At 35.1% G+C, this 23431-nt stretch overlaps 1 long non-coding RNA gene across 1 annotated transcript in view; it reads left to right on the forward strand.

Annotated features, from left to right (window-relative positions):
- The window catches only part of LOC122238428, a 36310-nt gene extending 21617 nt beyond the window's left edge, over positions 1-14693 (forward strand). The window contains exons 2-3 of the long non-coding RNA XR_006217346.1: positions 7324-7382; positions 14671-14693. This is a non-coding gene — a long non-coding RNA (uncharacterized LOC122238428). The remainder of the gene's footprint in view (positions 1-7323; positions 7383-14670) is intronic.
- Positions 14694-23431: the final 8738 nt, after the last annotated feature.

The following is a 23431-nucleotide window of genomic DNA, read 5'->3' on the forward strand; positions in this document are numbered from 1 at the left end:
TCCAAAGAAATTAAGTGTAGATGTAGAAGGAAGGCAAGATATAAATTGGCATAAAATTTTTTAAAAATGTTAAAAAAAAGGGGCGACTGGGTGGCTCAGTCAGTTGAGCGTCTGACTTTGGCTCAGGTCATGATCTTGCAGTCCATGAGTTCGAGCCCCGCTCTGTGCTAACAGTTCAGAGTCTGGAGGCTGCTTTGGATTCTGTGTCCACCTCTCTCTTTGTCCCTCTGTTACTGGTACTCTGTCTATCTGACTGTCTCTCTCTCTCTCAAAAATAAACATTAAATTTAAAATAAAATAAAACAAAATGACATACAATTTGATTTTACGTAATTTCTTACGTTTATTGAATTTTTAAAAAAACATCATATGGAATGTCTTTTAAATTCTTTTCCTCTCTTTTTGCTTGGATTGGCTTTCTTCTATTTTATGGGTGGGGCATGTTCACTAAAAGCTTTACTTTAATAGCAATACAAATAATTTCTTCCTGTGTGTGATTTGCTATTTAATTTTCTAGGTGATATATTTGATGAACTGAAACTCTTAATTTTAACGCAGTCATACTTTGTGGTTTGAAAATTTTGTTTCTTGCCTAAGAAATGCTTCCATATCCAGGGTTGCCAGGCAATCAAGGATTGACTGTTGATTCTGGCTCAGGTCATGATCTCATGTTTGTGAGATGGAGCCCTGTGGAGCCTGCTTGGACTTTTCTCTCTTCCCCTCCCCCTCTTGTGTGCACACGCATGTGCGTGCGAGCACTCTCTCTCAAAATAAACTTAAAAGAAAAGAAATACTTCCTTATCCAAAGATATTTTCATGTATTTTCTTCTTAATGTATTATAATTTTTTTTAACATTTATGAATTCAACCCACATGGAATAGATCTGTTATTTATGTAGGTGTCCATGTTCATTTTTCCACATAAAAATTTTATCTTACCATCTTTAAAAACTCTTCTTTTCCTACTGATCTGCAGTATTAGATAAGTTATAAATAAATTTGGCTTATCAGTATAGTCTATTTCTAGGTTCCACGCTTTCTTCCTTTGATTTGTTTTTCTACACTTGTATCCGTTTACCTTGTCTGATTCAATTGAGTTATATAATAACTTTTGAGGTCTGATAAAGCAAATTGCACCATTTTTTCTTGCTCAAGATGGGCTTGGCAATTATTGGACTGTATTCTTTCATGTTAATTATAGAAAAAAACATTTATCAGGTTCCATAAAATATAAAAACTACCTCGGGCTGGATAGTAAATAGTTTAGTCATTACAGGCCATATGGTCTCTGTTATAACCACTCAACTCAGCTATTGTAGTGTGAAAGCAGTCACAGATAATACATAAGTAAATGGATGTGTCTGTATCTGGGAGGAGGGAAGAAAGCTTTATTTAGGTGGAAGGCTGGATTTGGCCTGAGGTTTGTAGTTTGCTGACCCTGTTACATCTATTGCATTACCATAGAGGCTTGGATCCTTAAACAATGTATTACTTAGTGTTGACTTTTTTTCTTTTTCATTTTATATAAATGTAATCTTAATATACGTCTTCTGAGATTTATATCTCTCAATATTTTTTTCAGATTCATCATATTAATGCATATGCCTACAGTCAATTCAATCTCTTTGATGTCATATTTTATTTAAATGTTGTTACATTAAAAAAAAAACCCAAAAAATAAATAAATAAATGCTGTTATATTTTTCTAATGGGTGCACACCATTTTATCTGTATGAATTCTCCAAATATTGACTACTCAGTAAGTTTTCTTTTCCATTTCTATCTACCCAGTTGACCTTCAAAATGCTAAAAAATTGCTCCAAAATTGGTCCACTGCCAATATTCCAAAGACATGAAACATAGTCTCAGATAATTATTTTCTATCACATTAACAGTGCTTCATGACATGTAAAAAAATGATAGAATTGGGCATATTTAGAGATCAAGGTAAATTTTAAGTTGCTCTATTTTGGTCCTCATTTCCTTAAGTGAAAATGTAGAAATCTTTGGGTGTAAACAGTGCATTTCTCCTACTCTTAAAGGTATCTGAAGATTTCATTCTCAGTGTGGTCCTCAATATATTAAATGGAATGTTAAATTTACTTTCATTAAGTGTTGACTAAACTCAGAAGTTTTAGGGGATCCTGGTATTCTGGCTGGGATTCTTTGGGATAAAACTGAGACATATGATTGACATTTTCAACAACCAGATGCTTTCTATAAAGAAACATATGGGAGAGATTATGTGCTGGAAATCTGGGTTGCAGAAAGTGGCCCTTTCACCTTGTTGAAAGTACCAGGTGCTGCTTTGGAAGACACCCTCAGAAGAAAGGATGTTTACCCTCTGCTTCAGTGAAAACAGGCCACCAAATCCTTTGTACACCCTTTCAGACAATTTCCCAACAAAACGAATCCCTGGGAGGATTGCCAGATTACAGGCTGAGTCACCACAGTAAAAGGTAGTCATTAGTATCAAGTTTTAATATATTCCCTTGAAACAGGATTCAGATAATGGTTGGCCACCTCCTCTCACCTTCAATTAAGAGCTTAAGACCATCGACCATCCCTCTAAGTTCTACTGTATGCACTTGTCCATTCCTCCAGTTCAGAACTTTCTTTCCATTAGTCTCATTTGTTTTCAGATTAATCTTGGTAAAAACTGTCAAAATGTTTTCCATTTCTTTACCCATCATCAGCATCCAAGTATAAATTTGTCCTATTTTTTTTTTTAAGGCCAAATGTGTACCACAGTGAACAAAAGTAACAGTAAAGAGAAAAATGTATAAGGTTTTATCTGGAGCCATACAGTTAATTGTGTGTTGGCAGTATTCGGTGTACCTTCATATTGAATCCTTCTGTATTTGTCTATAGGAGGTACAAAGTAATCTAACTTCTGCTTACTAAATTTCAGCTTATTCACCAAAGACTTGAGCGGTAATATTGTGCTAGTTACAAACTGTCTTTATACAAAAATGACATATACATCATATAATCGGTTCATTGATCCACTCCTAAGTTTTCTTTTTATATTTTTAAATTTTTATTTATTTTTGAGAGAGAGAGGGAGAGCACAAGTGGGGGAGGGGCAGAGAAAGAGAGAGGGAGACACAGACTCCAAAGCAGGCTCTAGGCTCTGAATTATCAGCACAGAGTCCAACATGGGCCTCGAACCCATCCTGTGAGATCATGACCTGAGCCAAGTCAGACATTCAACCAACTGAGCCACCAGGAGTCGCAGATCCACTCCCAAGTTTCAGTGAATATATTTGTTTAACTATCATGAAACATTGTCTTGTGACAGACGAGCCTCAGTTACAAATAGATTAGAGGACACCCTTTTTTGAAATTTCTTCTTGAATTTTGTTTACCTGTCTTCACCACCTTCCCCTGAACCTGTTTTTTTTTTTTTTTTTTTTTTTTTCAGCGCTCTACTTTCTATCTCGTTTATTACATTCATGCATTCCAGTTATGGTGTACAGAATTTTGATTGGGAGTGGCTTATTTGTATATTTTTACTTCTCAGTAAACTCTGCTTTCCTCCTTTTCTGACAATACACATTTATTTAACAATGCTATCAAATAGAAATTACTTAACTTCTCATCTTGATGAAATTGAAAAGCATTGTCAATTGCCGATCAAAAACAGAACTCCCACCAACACTAAATTGAAGCTCGTGATTTTTTTTTTTTTTAGTTACTTGACCCTCTGTCGTTGTATGTGAGATCAAGCCTTTTCAATTTACTCAGAATGGCTGACTAGGCTAAATAGTGAGTATCCTTGGGCATCCCCAGGGGATTTGTGCTGTCTGAAGCATGATTCTTCTGCTAAAAAGTGACTAAATGAATTGAGTCTGGAAATGGTCTCCTGGACATGCTTCTCTTTTGCATAACAACAAAATATACTTTGGGGGACCCTTTATCATGTTACATTAAAAAAAAGACTTCTAGGAAAAATTGTCCATTATACGCTGAGAAGAATTTAAAATATTATTAAGTTAACTTCTCTAGTTTCTTAAATTAACTGTAGTCTGTGTTTTTGAGTTTTCAAGTTCTTATTAAATATTTGGGATCAATGTTTTCCTTGATTTAAAAGGGTTGCTTAGATAAGCAAAGACAAGATGAGCACAAATGAAGCATGAGTCTCAAATTAATGCTGTTAAAATTCTAGGTTCCAGAGAAAAGATTGTGTGAAAGTCATTCTTTCACACCTGAAGCTAACTGAACTTGGGAGAGATGGCTGAGGTATTTAGACTGCCAAGGCTGGATGCAAAGGGATTTTGCATTTTAGTCCCTCTCCCACCCTGATCCACTTTCCACACTTCTCCACCCTATGCTTTCGACCAGAAGGCTCATGCCTAAGGGTCAGTTCACCAGGGTTCCTTTGCTTTCTGCCTTCCCACTGGTGTCAGCTGATCGGAGGCACTGGCAGGGGATCCCGGGGAAGGAGAAAAAGAGTATAGTTTTTTCTGTTCCTTTCCTGCTTTAGGCTGCATTTCGTGGTGCTAAATGGATCTCTCTATAATTTTTAGAGCTAGAAGACTGAGGGAACAAGATTAATGGAGAAGACATGAATAAAGGGAGGAAGATGACCAGTGGTGGCATGGCCAAAGAGGGGTTTTGGGGTCAAACAAAATATTTATTTAGGCGTGCCTCCTAGCCTTGATGACACCATTGTATGAATTACTAAAAAATCCCCTTTCAATAAGATGATTTTCTTTTTTGTTCTCTCTTTTTAAAAAATTTTTTAATGTTTTTATTTATTTTTGAGAGAGAGAGAAGGAGGGGGAGAGAGAGAGAGAGAGAGAGAGAGAGAGAGAGAGAACACTAGCAGGGGAGGGACAGAGAGGGAGAGAAAGAATCTCAAGCAGGCTCCATACTGTCGGCACAGAGCCAGATGCAGGGCTCGAACCCACGAACCATGAGTTCATGGCCTGAGCTGAAATCGAGTTGGACACTTAACTGACTGAGCTGCCCAGGCACCCCTCAAGAAGATGATTTTCAAGAAAGCAGGTCTCTCAGAAGATATGGTATACAAAGGCTCTTTTCCTGATCTTGATTGATACAGTCTCTCACCAGGACTTGTCTTCATGAGTGGAACCTAGCCTAGACTTTGATCTCTATTCAGCATCTCTGTGGGGAGCCTTTGTCTAGTGCACTTTTACACAAAGACAGCCTGCTGCTCTGTGTCTCCTGGGGTTTTACTAAATTTGCCCTGTGGCATGAAATGTGTACACTCTCCTCCATTTCCTCTATGATGTATTTCATAAACACTATATTGTTCAAAAAAATATGCAAGTATCTGTGAGTTTGTTTTTCATCTTTAGGTGCTCAAAGAGGAGACGAGGTGACAGCTGACATCTGGACTAAATGATATATGGTTACACAAAGAAGTGTATGAATAGCTAGATATCAGAATGTGAAATAGAAATTCTGTTATTGATGAACATAAACTGAAGCCTCAAAATTGTGGATAATTTCTAACATTGTAGACTGAGTTGCTAGACACATTCCCATAAGACTCATGCAGGTTGGATCTGATACCATCTCTGTTCTTCAAAGCTGTGACCTAGGAGATGGTGTCACCTGGTATAAACAAGGCCATCTAGACTCACTTATTTAGAAGGAGATGGAGGTGAGATGTGACTCCTGCTTTAGAAGGGACCACCAGGACAGAGACAATCTTGACCATCTCTACTCCATGTTCAAAGTAAAATCCCTAATCTCCTCACAACCTCCCTTCCTTTCTTTCGCCCTATCTTGATTCACGTATTTATGAATTCTTCGAGTTCCATAACCTCAAAGTATCACAGCCTCAATGCCTTAGAAATGTCTTGAATTTCTTGCAAACATATATGGAATCTTTTAATAGTGTGCATTTGCCACACTCCCCCCCCTTTTTTTTTGAAACTATCCAAGTTCAAATTTTCTCTCCTTCTCACATTCAATACTTCAATATTCTAACTAAACCTAATCGAACTTCCATACTTCTACTCTATTTTTCTATCTTCTAATTTAAACTCAAATATAGCCTTTCATATAAATGATATAGGTTCCAAGGACCATGTCAAACCTACCTAGTCTGATGTTCAGAAGCTCATGGTCTCATACAAGCTCTCTAGGTGGGTCTGATTCAACAGCACACATACTGGTAATCATATACCACTGTTGTACTGCATTGCATACATCATTCTCAGATGGGTCATCCTAAATCCCAGATTCCGGGCTAAGCAGCATTTGGTGCTTATCTTCCTGTGAGCTAATGAAGTCCAAGTTTTAAGGCATTCCATAATCTGGTTCCAGCTCATAGATAAGTAAATCATCTTGTGCTTACCCTGTACTTCCCTCAAACAAAAGACTTGCTATCACTCAAATAATCTCCAGGAAATTTCCATCTATTTCTTTTTATACTCCCTTCCTTTATTTCTTATCTAAGAAATATAAATACCATTCATTCAAAATGTGGTGCTAAGGGTCATTTTCTGTACTAATTCCATTCAGCGAGGCTCAACTGAAGGTAAATCCATGCTTGATAGAATTTAACACTTACTTTGTAAAATGTGGTATAAATAAAAAAAAAATAGTAAGAAACTAAAAGCCACATTTTAACTCTGGGTTGCCACTAAATGCTGAACAAGTCATTTAATTTCTAAAAAATTTTCCCCCCTCTAGTCTATAAATAGATAAGTAACATGCACTCTGTCTACCTCACAGAACAATGGAGAAGATTGGATTAGATTTCTTTTTTTTATGCCAAGAATCCAAATGCCTGGGTTCTAGTTCCAACTATGTCACTTCCAAGGTCTGACCTTGGGGAAACTACTTAACCTTCCCCAAGATTCGATTTCCTCATCTGTAAAGTGTGGATCGAAATAATTCCCGTGTTAAAGGATTATATGTTGAAAAGAGGATAGAACAGTGTCTACCACCTAAATTGTGCTTCATAAATGATATTATTGTCATAAGGCCTTGATGATTTTTTTCAATGCCCTTTGATATTCGGCATAGGAAATACAGACTGAATAAATATGTTTTAAAAGAAAAAACGTTGAACATTAGAGTGAATGATAGGATAATTCATTTAGCCTTGATGCGCTGCTGAGCGAATAATGGGTTTGGCCTAAACTGGAGGCAAAGGTGATTAGGTACTGTGGAAAAATAAGACTGAAAAGACAGAGCAAGTCCAGGTATGAAGAATTATGGGAACTACACACTGTTCAAATTTGATACAACAGACAAGTGGAAATCATCATGGCTAGTTGAACAGGGAAGCAATACAGATAAAGAAATGACTCTTTTTTTTTTTTTTTTTTTTTTTTTTTGCAGCAAGATATTGCATGGATTGGAAACAAGAAGGCATGCATATAGGCAACAAACTTTCATAGGTAATATCGCCTATTTTCATATATACTTCACAAAATAACTAACGGGTTACGAGAAGAGTTACATATCATTATAATTAAGCTAATTCTTTCTATCTTCACTGTTTTGGTGAGTTGTGTATAAAAAAGAAGATTTTGCTAAACTGATATATTCTTATAAAAGAAGTATAAATTCTATGTTAAGGATTTATATATTGTATATGCTTTAATATAGTTCTTTCTTGCTGAAGCATCATAAAATTTATAGCATGATATATTAAAAATCCTTCATAGTACATTTCAATAATTAGAAAACATGAATGAGTAGGTTATTAGTTTTGAGTACAACAATAAAAAGAATTGCTTCATAACAAAATGATCAGAATGCTATTTGATGGTGTTATAGGAAAATGTGAGGAGCATAAGGATTTTTTCACCTATGGTGAAACATAGTTAGCCAAAAATTATTTATGCTGAAAATGAAATTCATGATTTTCAAGAAGCTTACAATATACATTTGATTATGTCATCTGAGCTCATTAATTATCCTTTATTCTAATAGCACATATGTAATGGGTTGAGTGGTCCCATCATTTCCAGAAAAAAGTTAATGCATTTTTTAATAACTTAGAAATTTTGGAATCATAGATCAACAAAAGAACTGGTACCTTTAACATTTAGGACACAGTAGTAAGTTGCTTTCCACAAATCAGTTCTTCCGGGTTCTAACACATCTCCTAAAGGAAATCTTTTCTGGGAATTGAATATTGATATAGCCAAACATTTAACCTACAGGTATTATTTCATTGCTGCTTTTAAGTCAAAATTACATTTCCAGAAATAATTGGTAATTGCAACAAAACTAAATCTTTCAAATTTTAATATTCTTAGCAATCTTCATAACACCTAAGATTCCAAGCAAGAAGTCTTTTATGGACATAGTTAATATAATTTTCACAATTATTTAGTTCTCTATGGAGACTTGTGTCTGTAAATTTGTGTTTTTGTTTCTCCCCAGTTGTCTCTGTCTCTCTCACACACACCCTGTGCACACAACCTACACACAAATACTCATACATTGTTTGAATAATTACACTGCAGGTTTTAGATATTATTTTTAAACTTTAAATTTGAAAATGGCTTATGTCAAAATTTCTTTCTTGGATAGGGGATGCACTACTGGTATCCACTTAGATTATGAATAAAAATTTGGCAAAAATTGTTGACCGTAGCATGTCCCCTGTCCTTGACTGTATTCTTAAGCTCCCTTTGAGTTAATATTTAGCTCATCAGATAATTGTATTTAAGATCTGTGTACCTAGGGGCGCCTGACAGCTCAGTTAGGCAGTTAGGCGTCCGACTCTTGATTTCAACTCAGGTCATGATCTCGTGGTTGTGAGATGCTGCCCTGCATTGGGCTTTGTGCTGACAGCATGGAGCCTGCTTACGATTCTCTCTCTCCCTCTTTCTCTGCCCCTCCCCAGATTGTGCTCCCCTCTCTCTCTCTCTCTCTCTCTCTCTTAAAATAAATAAATAAATAAATAAACTTAAAAAAAAAAAAGATTTGTGTATCTAGTCAAATTTCCTACTCTGTATATGTGCCTGAGTCAGGTATTGAATAGAAAAGAGTTGGAAAAACTACAATAAAATAGTAATTATTTAAAATGGCTTAGCCTAGTCTCCCCTCTCACCCTTGGCTCACGTTTTTGTACAGGACTCCCCGGAATTTTTGATTGGTGTACTCTAATCCAGTAGGTCCTTTTATGTTTGGGGTGCAATGACCAATAGAAACTACATGGATGGGGGGCACCTGGGTGGCTCAGTCGGTTAAGCTTCCGACTCCATCTCAGGTTATGATCTCATGGTTTGTGAGTTCGAGCCCCGCGTTGGGCTCTGTGCTGACAGCTCAGAGCCTGGATCCTGCTTCAGATTCTGTGTCTTCCTCTCCCTCTGCCCCTCCCCTGCTCATGCTCTGACTCTGTGTTTCAAAAATAAACGTTAAAAGAAAGAAAGAAAGAAAGAAAGAAAGAAAGAGAAAGAAAGAAAGAAAGAAAGAAAGAAAGAAAGAAAGAAAGAAAGAAAGAAAAGAAAGAGAAAGAAAGAAAGAAAGAAAGAAAGAAAGAAAGAAAGAAACTACATGGATGATTCTGGACTCCCTAAAATTGCTTGTTAAATTTTGTCTTTATGCCTGTATTATTGTTTTCAGGAACAACCTTCATCAAACCCAAGAAATTACTTGTGATCCAAAATAAGGTGAAAAACCACACTTTGGCAGGGAGGGGTAAACTAGAGATCTGGGAAAATGGAGGGACATGGCTCTCTGTAGACCCAAATTTCTTTTAAAAATGCCTTTTTTTCCCTCAGAGCTCATGCCTTTCTTCCTACTGTTTCATAATCTCTGTTTATTTAACATAATAAATGTTTTCAATTACAGCATAAAAGCTCTTGGGTGAACCTCTGTTATTTATCTAAATTAAGCCAAGCAATTTCTAATTTCTTCTGAGGCCTTTTAACGAATGGTTAGATGTTGGACCCGCTCTGGCCCCTTAGTGCCCTGCTGGCCTGTGGGAGATCACTGAATTTTTCATTGTGCTCTTGGGCTCCTCTATGTATGGGATGAGGTTTACACTGTATCAATTCAGAGTTCCCTGCTTTGTTAATATCTGTTTTTTGTGAACACATTACTTACTATTATTTCTTTATTCCTGCTCCCAATTAAAGTGACTCACTTCTACAGCTAATTTACTTATGGAGATAATAAAAAATATAATTATTTAGAAATCTGGAGTCATCGGGGTGGCTCAGTCGGTTAAGTGTGGGACTTCAGCTCAGGTCATGATATCACGGTCTGTGAGTTTGAGCCCTGTGTTGGGCTCTGTGCTGCCAGCTCAGACCCTGGAGCCTGCTTCGGATTCTGTGTCTCCCTCTCTCTCTCTCTTCCCCTCCTCCACTCTCACTCTGTCTCTCTCTCAAAAATAAATAAGCATTAAAAAAAATGTGAAATCTGGAGTTATTTTCTCTCTCAAATTTACTCCTTGGAAAAATACTTAACAAATTATACACATGTAATGGGAAGAATAATAATTAGTATGTTACTCAGATCACTTCCAAAATATTTTAAGACAACTTCTTGTATTGGACAATGCCCACAAATGTGGAAATTCAAAGCTCAACAAGACAGAGTTTACGATATGAAGAAACAGGCTGTCTAGAAAGAGAAACCGACTTGAAACCAAATAATGATCATGCTATATCATAGCTCATAGTCCATTTTTAGTTTTTCCTGATTCTTACTTTTTCGTCAATAGTAGTTTTTCTTTGTCTATTCAGAGCAACTCTTTTGGGGGAGGAGTTTTTTTTTTCTCCTCATTATTTACATTATAGAAGGACCACAGGAAAAAAAAATGTTAACAGGTGATTTCTTCTTCCCGCTTATAACTTACTGGACCAGGGTGGGACAATGACTCAAGATGAGCCAAGTAGTTTCTCTTTCACGTTGTTAGAACTACAATGACTGTGAATGTCATGTATGACCAACCTGTGACATGTAAACTTGGAAATAGTAGTTCATATTCTTTTGGCCCAAGAACCAGAGAAATCCAGACACAGAGGCTAGAATATGTACACAACAGGGGGGAGCTGAGAAGAAAGTACTGATGGAGTTTTTAGTTTCACTGTTTAACTCCACTCTTCAAAAGGCAGTAAAACCTGCACCAGACTATCAGTCTTCCCACCAGGTACCTACCTTTGTCCTTGTTACCACAAGCGAGAAACTTAAATTTTGTACCTCAGTTTCCTCATTCCTCATAAAAGGGAAATGATCGTAATAGTATGCTACACCATGGTAACACTATATATGACTGTGATAATTATAGTATGTTACCCCAGTAGAAATCCTATGGGTTTTGTTGCAAAGATTAAATGAGTTAATACATATAATGTGTTTAGAGCAGATCTTGGCACCTAATAAGCACTTTGATAAACGTGAGCGGATATTACTATTCTTGCCATTGGATTTCATGGGATAACTCTCAATAATTAAGATAAACTCCATCTTTTACTTTCTTGAGTTAGTTTATGTCACAAAAAGCTTGAAAAATTGCCCTTTCTATAAAGTTGTATATTGACATTGGTGTTTTTACTTTAATTGGCAGCACGGGAGACAGCTTAGGCTGATGGAAAAAATGAACCTTGGCAAAATATTTCTCTAAGCTTCATTTTTCTCTTTGTTAAATGCAAGTCTTAATAACTATTGCATAAGGTTGTTTTAGGATTAAATGATTTACAGTGTCTATCACCTGGCTTATTGTGAATAAGCAACAATTCATATGATATTATGCTTATTATTTTTGGTAGATTTATTCTAATTCATTCTGTATTTATTATTATCTGGGTAACTCTATTGTTGCTTGATTTGTTTCAATTTTGAGCTATTTCACTTCAAAATTGTTTGGGGCTTTTTAGCTAGTTATTTTAGGCCTTAAAATAAGCACTGTAATAAAAGAATTAAGTAATTTTACCCATTATGACTATTAAATACCTAATTTTTTTGTCAATTTTCCAAGAATGACAGTTAAAGTAGGATTTAATGTTAACAGTTTAATCATTTCCTTATAGTTCCTACTCTTAATACACTTCCACGTCAATACATATTAGATAAGTTAGTAATTGTTCTCACCACTCTAAAATTTCAAAGTTCTTCTAGAAGAGAATTAAGATACTATGGTAATCAAACAGGCACTTATAATACAGTTTCCGTTTTCTCTACATTCCTTAAATTCTTTTCTTCATTCCACTTCTATTTATAATACTAGTTGCATCTTTCCTGTTTGTTTACATTCAGGATTTCATTATTTTATCAGATCCTAAATCTTCTGAATCAACATATATTAAGGTATAGTTTCACAATTTATTAATCAAATAATTCATATAGTTTTTATGTACCATAAATCTAAGAGGCCTACTGTTTTTAATGTTTTTATTTATTTTTGAGGGAGATTGAGAGCATGAGTGGGGGAGGTGCAGAGACAGAGAAGAGAGAGAGAGAGAGAGAGGATCTGAAGCAGGCTCTGTGCTGACAGCAGACAGCCCAACGTGGGGCTTGAACTCACAAATGGTAAGATCATGACCTGAGCCAAATTCGACACTTAACCAACTGAGCCAACCAGGCTCCTCCAAGAGGCCCAATTCAATAAATACCCTTGTACCCACAAGCAGAAATCAGTGAGGTCAAGAACTTTCGCATATAGTTCAAAACAAAGATGTTTTACAATTTTCAAGCATCCGATACTTGTAAGCATAAAATGGCAACAAACAAAAGCTCTCTGATATTAAGAAAGATACTGGTAAAATGCCTCTTTGCCAATGAGGTATTCAAAAACAAAATGACAAATTATTATGAATTTATTGAAATAAACAATACTCCATAAGAAAACCTATGGATTACAATTAAAACTGTACTCAAAGCAAAATAGATAATTTAAATTTATTTATTATTTAAAAAGAAATATACAAGTAAATAAATTTTCATGTTAATAAATTAGAAAAATAATTTATAATCAATTAAGAAGACATTAAAAAATAAGTCCAAAATAAAGTAGTTTAAAAACAAAACACAAAGGGATTTAAAAATACAATGCCTGCACTTTCAACAATTCAACATATCAGTAAGAGAATTATTTCTAGTATTACAGGTCACAGTCAGCAAAATTGGTGAACTTCTTTTTGAAGATTTAGGTAGTACAATGAAGCAAGAATAGAATAAAAATAAGACATATAAGGAAAAAAAATACAAAATTTTCCTTCAATTGAAGATGATATAACTCATTTCTAGAAAATGAAAGAAAATTTATTAAAACCTTATGAAAATGAATAAGACCATTTGGAATACTGGCTGTATATCAGATGAATACACAAAAGTCAATAACTTTCTCTATATTCGCAATAATCAGAAATTCAAGTGGAAAATTAGTATGTCATTGACAATGGTAATCAAGATTGTAAAATCCTAATAAAGTTCTAAAAAGCCATTGGACTATAAAGCATTATTGAAGAACATAAGAAATGTGAATAAATAGAGATATACTCCCACTGAACAGGAAGATCTGATTTTATGAAATCAAGTACAGATACTTTAATGAAGTATGATTTATTGAAGTATGATTATATACAGTAAAATGTATACATTTTAATTGTGTAGCCGATAGGTTTTAATGAATGTATACATCACTATAATTTCTACCTATTTTGAGATATGGAACATCCGCATCACATCAGTAGATTCTCTTGTGCCCCCTGTAGGGAATGCCCCCCTTACAGGAAATCTCAGGAAACCACTGATCTGATTTCTATCAGTATAGATTAGATTTGGCACTTTAGAACTGCACATAAATATAGTAATATAACAGCTACTCTTGTATTTGGCTTCCTTCACTCTATATAAGGTTTTCAAAATTTATGCTCGTTATTGAATCCATGGTTGTGTAAGTGGTTCATTCCTTAATTTGCATATCTCATCATAAGATTATATAATGTTTCCACCTCCCTTCACCTGTTCATGGACAGTTTGGTAATTTCTAGTTTGGGGGCCTTATTAAAGTTGTTATTCTGATATTATACTTTAATGTATCATTCTTTTATGAGCATATTTGAACTGTTCTCTTGTGTGAATTCCTAGGAGTGGGATTACTAATTCATATAGCAAGTATTTTAAAATAATTTTACCTGGGGCACCTGGGTGGCTCAGTTGGTTAAGCGTCTGACTTTGGCTCAAGTCATGAGATCACCGTTCATGAGTTTGAGTGCCCCGTCAGGCTATGTGCTGACAGCTCAGAGCCTGGAGCCTGCTTCAGATTCTGTGTTTCACTCTCTCTGCTCCTCTACAGCTTGCACTCTATGTGTGTGTGTGTCTCTCTCTCTCAAAAATAAAGAAACATTTTAAAAAATTAAAAAAAAAGTTTTTCCTGCTTTCTCCTCGAGGATTTTGATGGCTTCCTGTCTTACATTTAGGTCTTTCATCCATTTGAGTTTATTTCTGGGTATGGTGTAAGAAACTGGTCCAGGTTCATTCCTCTGCATGTCGCTGTCCAGTTTTCCCAGCACCATTTGCTGAAGAGACTGTCTTTATTCCACTGGATGTTCTTTCCTGCTTTATCAAAGATTATTTTGTGGGTCCATTTCTGGCTTCTTTATTCCCTTCCACTGATATGTGTCTGTTTTTGTGCCAGTACTATACTGTCTTGATGATTACTGCTTTGTAATACATCTTGAAGTCTGAGATTGTGATGCCTCCAACTTTGGTTTTCTTTTTCAGGATTGCATTGGCTATTTGGGGTCTCTTCTGGCACCTCAGCCACAGCAACTTCTTACTCAACGTGTCTCTGGAGGCAAGGGAAACAAAAGCAAAAATGAACTATTGGGACCTCATCACTGTAAAAAAACTTCTGCATGGCGAAAGAAACGATCAGCAAAACTAAAAGGCAGCCAATGGAATGGGAGAAGATATTTGCAAATGACATATCAGATAAAGGGTTAATATCCAAAATCTATAAAGACATTATCAAACTCAACACCCAAAAAAACAAATAATCCAGTGAAGGAATGGGCAGAAGACATGGATAGACATTTTTCCGAAGAAGACTTCCAGATGGCTAACAGACACATGAGAAGACGCTTCAACATCACTCATCATCAGGGAAATACAAATCAAAACCACAGTGAGATATCACCTCACACCTGTCAGAATGGTTAACATTAACAACTCAGGCAATGATACATGTTAGAACCTTTTTGCACTGCTGGTTGGAATGCAAACTGGTACAGACACTCTGGAAAACAATATGGAGGTTCCTCAAAAAATTAACTACCCTATGACCCAGCAATTGCACTACTAGATATTTATCCAAAGGATACAGGTATGCTGTTTGGAAGGGGCACATTCACCCCAATGTTTATAGCAGCATTATTGACAATAGCCATAGTATGGAAAGAGCCCAAATATCCATCAACTGATGAATGGGTAAAGAAGATGTGGTGCGTGTGTGTGTGTGTGTGTGTGTGTGTGTGTGTATATACATATATATATGTGTATATATATATATATATATATATACACCATGGAATATTAGTCGGCAATCAAAAAGAATGAAATCTTGCCATTTGCAACAATGTGGATGGAACTAGAATGTATTATGTTAAGTGAAATTAGTCAGAGAAAGACAAATATTACATGACTTCACTCATATGTGAAATTTAAGATACAAAATAGATGAACATAAAGGAAGGGAAGCAAATATAATATAAAAACAGTATGGGGGATAAAACATAAGAGACTTAAATACATAGAAAAATTGAGGGTTGCTGGAGGGGTTTGGGATAGGTTAAACGAGCAGGAGGCATTAAAGAGGATGCTTGCTGGAATGAACATTAGATGTTATATGTAGGGAATGAATCACTGGGTGCTACTTCTGAAATCATCATTGCACTATATGCTAACTTGGATATAAAATTAAAAGATAAAATAATTTTACCTACTTTATTGAAATACAATTCACATACCATGCAATTCACTCTCTGAAAGTTTAAAGTTCAGTGATTGTTAGGATATTCACAGATATTTGCAACATCATCACAGTAAATTATAGAACATTTCCATCGCTTTAAAAAGAAACCTTATGTGTCTTAACTGACCCTCCTCTGTCCCCTCATACTTCTCTCCTCATCCCCAAGAAATCACTATTCTACTTTCTGTCTCTGTAGCTTTTCCTATTCTGGATTTTCATATGGATAAAATCAGGGCATATGGCTTTATGTGATTGGCTACTTTCACTTAGTTCAATGTTTAAGAAGTTTATCCACGTTGCAGTATGTATCAGACCTCCATTCCTTTTTATGGACAAATAATATCCCATTGCATGTATATAACGCATGTTGTTTATTCATTTATCCATTGATAAACATGTGGATTGTTTCTACCTTTTGACTATTATAAATTATGCTAGTATATGTGTTGTTATGTAAGTTTATTTGTATAAACATGTTCTCATTTTGCAGGGGAATTGCTGAGTCATATGATAATTCTATTTTTAACCATTTGAGGGACTACCTTATTGTTTTCCAAAGCGGTTGCACTATTTTAAATTCCCACAAGTAATGTATGAGAATTCCCATTTCTCTACATCTTCACCAATACTTGTTACTTGATTTTTTGATTCTACCCATCCTAACTGGTATGAAGTGATATCTCACTGTGGTTTTGCTTAGCATGTGCCTGATGACCAATGATGCTGAGCATCTTTGCTTGTGCTTATTGGTCATTTGAATATCTGCCTTCCCTGGAAAATGCCTATTCTAATTTTTTCCCAATTGATTGCTTGGGTTATTTGTCTTCATATTAAATTGTGAGGCTTCTTTATATATTTCATGCAAAATCTGTCTTCAGATATATGATTGGCAAATGTTTTCTTCCATTCTGTGATTGTAACTGAACCCGAATTTGTCTGCCCGATGCACAGCAAAGAAAATCACTAAGACCTCAGGCACGCATCGAGGAAAGGGTTGATTCAAGAGGTAGCCAAACAAGAAGATAGGAGGACAAGACTAAAATCCCCCTTCCTGAAATGGGAGAGAACAAGTATTTTATAACCATAGGGGTTGAGATTACATACATATTGATGAAAAGGGAGGGGAAACTTACAACTATTCACAAGAAAAGATGGAGGATGCACACTGGGCAAACATATAGGTAACATGTATCTCATGTTCACTTTGAGATGGAGACAACATCAGAATGAGGCAAAATTCAGCCTCTGACATCAGGAGGACCTTAGGACAGGAGAAGGGGCGAAGGGCATGCTCTGAGAGCTGGTATAAACTGCATGAAGTCTTGGGCTAGTTATGTCAGGCAAGGTATGCAGGGCCTCGCTTGTTTATAGGCTTGAACCATGTCATTTGACCCTGAGTCCAAGCTTCTGCCTAGACAGCTGGTGAATTAGTTAGTGGAGCCTGAAAAGACACAATAGCTGATTAGGGAGAAACAGTTCTTGGAAAAACGAGCTTTAAATTTTCTGCTAGTTTCAACCTCATTAACCCTATGGGGCACAGTTTCATGATTGTCTTTTCACATTCTTGGTAGTATCCTTTGAAGCACAAAGTTTTGAATTTTGATTAAGTTAAGCTAATTTTTCTTTTGTTTGTGCTTTTGGTATCATATTAAAAAATGTCTTGCTGAAGATTATGTCTGTTTTGTTAAAAGATTTTTTTTTAGTTTTAACTCTTACGTTTAGGTCCTTGATCCATCTTAAGTTGATTTTTGTATGAAGTGCAAGGTAAGTGTCCAATTTCATTCTTTTGCATGGGGACTTCCAGTTTTCCAATTCATTGAAAAGACTGTCCTTTCGGGGCGCCTGGGTGGCTCAGTCGGTTAAGCGTCCGACTTCAGCTCAGGTTACGATCTCGCGGTCCGTGAGTTCGAGCCCCGCGTCGAGCTCTTCTGGGCTGATGGCTCAGAGCCTGGAGCCTGCTTCCAGTTCTGTGTCTCCCTCTCTCTCTGCCCCTCCCCCGTTCATGCTCTGTCTCTCTCTGTCCCAAAAATAAATAAACGTTAAAAAAAATTTAAAAAAAGAAAAGACTGTCCTTTCTCCATTAAATGGTTTGGGCACACTTACCAAAAGTCAGTTAGCCATAGATGTATGAGTTTATCTTGGAACTCTTAGTGCTGTTCTATTCATCCATGTGACCTTGCTAGTGTCAGTAGACTGTCTTTTATTTTTTTCAGCTTTATTGAGGAATAATTGACAAATAAAATTGTAACATATTTAAAGTGTACATTGTGAATATTAATATATGTATATATTGTGAAAGAATTCCTCCCATATAACTAATTGACACATCGATTACTTCCTATATATGTATGTTGGTGGCAACATTTAAGTTCCAAATGCTTAGCAATTTCAATTCTACAATACAGTGTTATCAGCTATAGAACTATAGCCACCATTTAATACATTAGATCTTCAGGCCTACTCATCTTGCAGTTCAAAGTTTGTACCCTTTACCAACTTCTCCCTATTCTCACCTCCCCCAACAGTGCTCCATTCCAGCCCCTGGCAACCACTTTTTGCTCTCTGTTTCTAGTCTAGGAGCTTGAATTTTTTTTTTAAGATTCCACATAAAAATGATAGCATTCAGTATTCGACTTAATGGAAGGATTTCCTTCTTTCTCATGGCTGAATAGCATTTTACCGTGTGTGTGCACTTGGTGTGTGTGTGTGAATGTACAGACAGATGTCTGTCTGATATTATGTTTTCATTTCCTTTGAGTATATACCTAGAAGTGGGATTTTCGGATAATATGGTAGTTCTATTTTTTCTTAAATTTTTACTTAAATTCCAGTATTGTTAACATAGTTTCAGGTATACAATATAGTGATTCAACACTTCCGAACAACATCCAGTGCTCATCACAAGTGCACTACTTAACCCCCATTACTTATTTTACCCATTACCTCACCCAACTCCCCTCTGGTCACCATCAGTTTGTTCTCTATATTTGAGTCTGTTTCTTGTTTTGCTCCCCCCTCCCTTTTTTCCCTGTTCCTCATTTGTTTCTTAAATTCCACATATGATTGAAATCATGTATTTGTCTTTCTCTGACTTATTTTACTTAGCATAATACAATCTAGCTCCATCCACGTTGTTGTTGCAAATGGCAAGATTTTATTCTTTGTTATGGCTTAGAATATTTCAGTGTGTGTACACACACACAGAAACATATATATATATATATATATGTATGCATATATATATATATACATATACATATATACATATATATGCATACATATATACATATATGTATATATATGTATGTATATGTATATATATATATATGCATATAGTAGTTCTATTTTTAATTTTTTTGAGGAACCTCCATACTCTTTTCCACAGTGGCTGCAACAATTTACATTCCCACCAACAGTAGACAAGAGTTCCCCTTTATCCATATCCTCACCAACACTTGTTATCCACTGTCTTTTTGACAATAGACATTCAAGCGGTGGTAAAGCAATATCTCATTTTGATTTTTATTTGCATTTTCTTGATGATTAGTGATGTTGACCACCTTTGCCTATACCTGTTGGCCATCTGTATGTCTTTTTTGGAGAAAGGTCTATTTAGTTCCTCTGCTTATTTTTAAATCAGATGATGGTGATGACGACGACGATGATGATGATGATGATGATTGCTCTACAGTTGCATGAGTTTCCTATATATTTAAGATATTAACTCCTTACCAGATATAATTTGCAAATATGTTCCCCCATTCCATAGGTTGTCTTTCCATTTTGTTGCTGTTCCTTTTCATTTTGTTGTTGTTCCTTTATTGTGCAGAAACGCTATAGTTTGATGTAGTTCCATTTGATTAATTTTTTGCTTTTGCTGTCATTGTTTTTAGTGTCATATCCTAAAATGTTAGTTTCCATCCTACTTATTGTTTAATTTTACTCTATATTTTCTTGCCTTTTAAAATAGAAACTTAGATAATTTTTTTCTAAATATTTATTTTCCTTTTCTTTTTATTCCCTCCCTTCCTCTCCCCTCCCCTCCTTTTTTCTTTCCTCCCCTTTCTTTCTTCCCTAATGCAAGTCTTTAAACTTCAGGTAATGCTTTAACTGCATACCCAGAAGTGTTGATTTTTTTAATTGTCACTCATCTCCAAACATTTTTTACTTTTCTATATCTTTTTTTAAATTATAGATCACTTGGGTTTTATATACTTTCCAAACATTTCAGGGCATGTAATTTTATTATTTAATTTATTTCTGTTGGGATTAGAGAATATATTGTGTAATATTTCAGTTTTTTATTGATTAAAATTATTTTATGGCCCAGAATTTGGTCTACCTTCATTAATATTTTATGTTTACTTGAAAAGAATATGGATTCTGTAGAAGTTGAACTGTCTTTTTAAAATTTTAATTAAAGGGTAATGGGTGATAGAGCTTTTCAGATCTTTTGTATTCTGATTTTTTTTTCCTAAAATTTTTTATTGACTACTGAGATAAGGGTGATGTCTTAGTCCATTTGATGTGCTATAACAGAATACCATAGACTGGGTGACTTATAATCAACAGAAATTTATTTCTCACATTCTAGAGTTTGAGAAGTTCAAGACATCAGTAGGTTTAGTGTCTGATGAGAGCCTACTTCATAGTTTATAGATGGCCATTTTGATGTGTCTTCACATAGTGGAAGGAGTGAGAGTTCTCCAGGGTCTCTTCTAAGGGTACTCATACAATTCATGGAGCTCTGCTCTTGTGACCTAATCACCTCCCAAAGGCCATACCTCCAAACCATCACACTGGGAATTGGGTTTAAACATATGAAATTTAAGGGGGTACACACATTCAGACTATAGCAAGTGATAGTTTCTACAACTATGGCTGTGGAAATTTGTATTATTTCCATTTGCTTTAACTTTTTTTTTTCATAAAATTTGAAACTTTGTTACTAAGTGCATATATATTTTTGGTTGATATGTGCTTCTTAGAAATTGGCCCTTTTACCTCTAAGAAATTACTCTCTTTATATTTTGTCTTGAAATATACTTTCTTTAATATTAAGGTAGGCATGCAAGCTTTCTTTTGCTTCCAGTTGCATAGGTAAATATTTTTCATTTGAGAACAAACGGATGGTTACCAGCAGGGAGGCAGGAGCGGTCAGGGTGAAATAGGTAATGGGGATAAAAGAGTGTAATTATCATGATGAGCACTGAGTAATGTATAGAGGTGTTGAATCACTGTATTGTATATCTGAAATTAATATAACACTGTATGTTAACAATACTGGAATTAAAATAAAAAATGATTTAAAAACTAATGTATTTGTGATGTTATTTATGAAGTATATCTCTGGTAGACAACATAGAGTTGATTCCAAATGATTATCTTTGCCTTTATGCCTTTACGCTATTAGTTTCTCTGAAAAAAGTTTTCATTTCACTCTCATTATGCAGAGTATTTTCATTGCATTAGAATTTTATAGACTTGTTTTCATTTCAAGTATTCCATTCCTTTGACATCTGGCTTCTATTATTTCTAATGAGAAATCACAGTATTTTTTTTATCATTGTTCACCATAAGCAATATGCCTCTTTTTCTCTGGCTATTTTGAATATTGTTTCAGTATTATTTCTTTATTTTTTCAGCTGTTTAACTATTCTGTGATGGCCCTAGGTATTGTTTAGTTTGAATTTATCTTGTTTTCAGTTTGCCAAGCTTTGTGGATCTATAAATTAATATTTATCATCAAAATTTTAAATAACTTTGGTCTTTGTTATTTCACATATTTTTTCTGTCTTCACTCTATTTCTGGGATAACTGTTAACATATGTATTAAACCTGAGCAGAACTTCTCAACTGATAGAGCAAAGAAATACACGCATGTAAGCCAGAGTTCCTTCTAAATGTAATAACCTTTATCTATTTAAAACTAAATATGAGTTCTTCCTGATGTCTCCAACTCTAATACATTAACATCTGGATCATTTAGCCTCTTCCTCTTGCTGGCTGGCAAATTCCTATGTCATAAGTGAGAAATCTGGCTCTCCCCATCTGTCATCCTTTTATTTAATCATTCACTTCCGGTATACACATACAGCAGTGTCAAAAGTTTTAACCCATACTCCTGTAGAGAAAAACATTATCGACTATAGTATAGTCGATATTTTTGTTTTTGGTCTTCCGGACTTCACTCCTTTTCAGTTACTTAGGTCAGTGCCTTTCTTTCCCCACTTCCTTCAGTGAGACTAGTGCGTCCTTCGTAATAAAGTTAGATTCTCGTGTCAAGTCTACATTCCTTCCTGGAATTATCTAACCTCCTTAATACATTTATAATTTTGTATACATCAAGAGTCATTTTTTTGTGCTGTAAATTTCTACAGGTTTTGAAAATGCACAAGTTCATGCATCACTATTACAGTATCATACGAGTTTCCCCATTGTAAAAACTCCCTGTGCTTCGTATATTCAATACTGTATACCCCCTTCACTCCACACTGAATCTCTGACAACCACTGATCTATTTGCCATATTGATAGTTTTGCCTTTTCCAGAATGTGTACAGATGGATCATATAGTATGTATCCTTTTCAGATTGATTTCTTCCACTTAGGAATATACACTTCAAGTTCTCACATGTCTTTTCATTTTCAAATGACATACCTCATTTCTTTTTGTTACTAAATAATTTTTCATTTTATATATGTACCACAGTTTTACTTTTCCATTCACCTATTGAAAGGCATCAGTTTTTCTGCTTCCAGGTCTTGGAAATTATGAAGAAACCTGCTATAAGTATTCATGTGCAGGTTTTTGTATGAATATACTTTTCAAATCTATTGGGTAGATACCTAGCAGTGTGATTGTTGGGTCAAGTGGCAAGATGATAGCTTTTTAAGAAGCTGCCTAAGTATCTTCCAACGACTGTACCATTTTGAAGTTCCACTAGCCAAGAATGAGCTTTCCTGTTGTTATATATCATCCAGCATTTGATATGGTCAACTTTTTAAAATTGGATTTTAGCCATTTTATACTTGAGTGGTTACATCTCATTTTTGTTTTAATTTTCAATTTCTATATAACTAATGATTTTAAGTATATTTTTATATGCCTTTTTTGCTATATGTGTATCTTCTTTGGTGAGGCGTCTCTTCAGGTATTTTTTGCCCATATTGTAATTGCATTTTTGTTTTTATATGGTTGAACTTTAAGAGTTCTTTGCATATTTTAGATATAAATCCTTTATCAAATACGTGTTTTGCAAATATTGCTTCCACTTCTATGGACTGTCTTTTCATTCCATTAAGAGTATCTTTCGTAGAGCTGAAGTTTTTAATTTTAACAAAATCCACCTTATCAATTTTGGTTTTTTGTGTATTATGTTTGATGATGTATCTAAAACACTACTGCCAAAAGGTCAGCTAGATTTTTACCTCTTTTTTATAGAAGTTTTATACTTTTTGATTTTACATTTAGGTCTATGATATATGTTGAGGTAATATTTAGGAAAGATGT

This window comes from Panthera tigris, chromosome B2, assembly GCF_018350195.1.
Source record: "Panthera tigris isolate Pti1 chromosome B2, P.tigris_Pti1_mat1.1, whole genome shotgun sequence".
Lineage (NCBI taxonomy): Eukaryota > Metazoa > Chordata > Mammalia > Carnivora > Felidae > Panthera > Panthera tigris.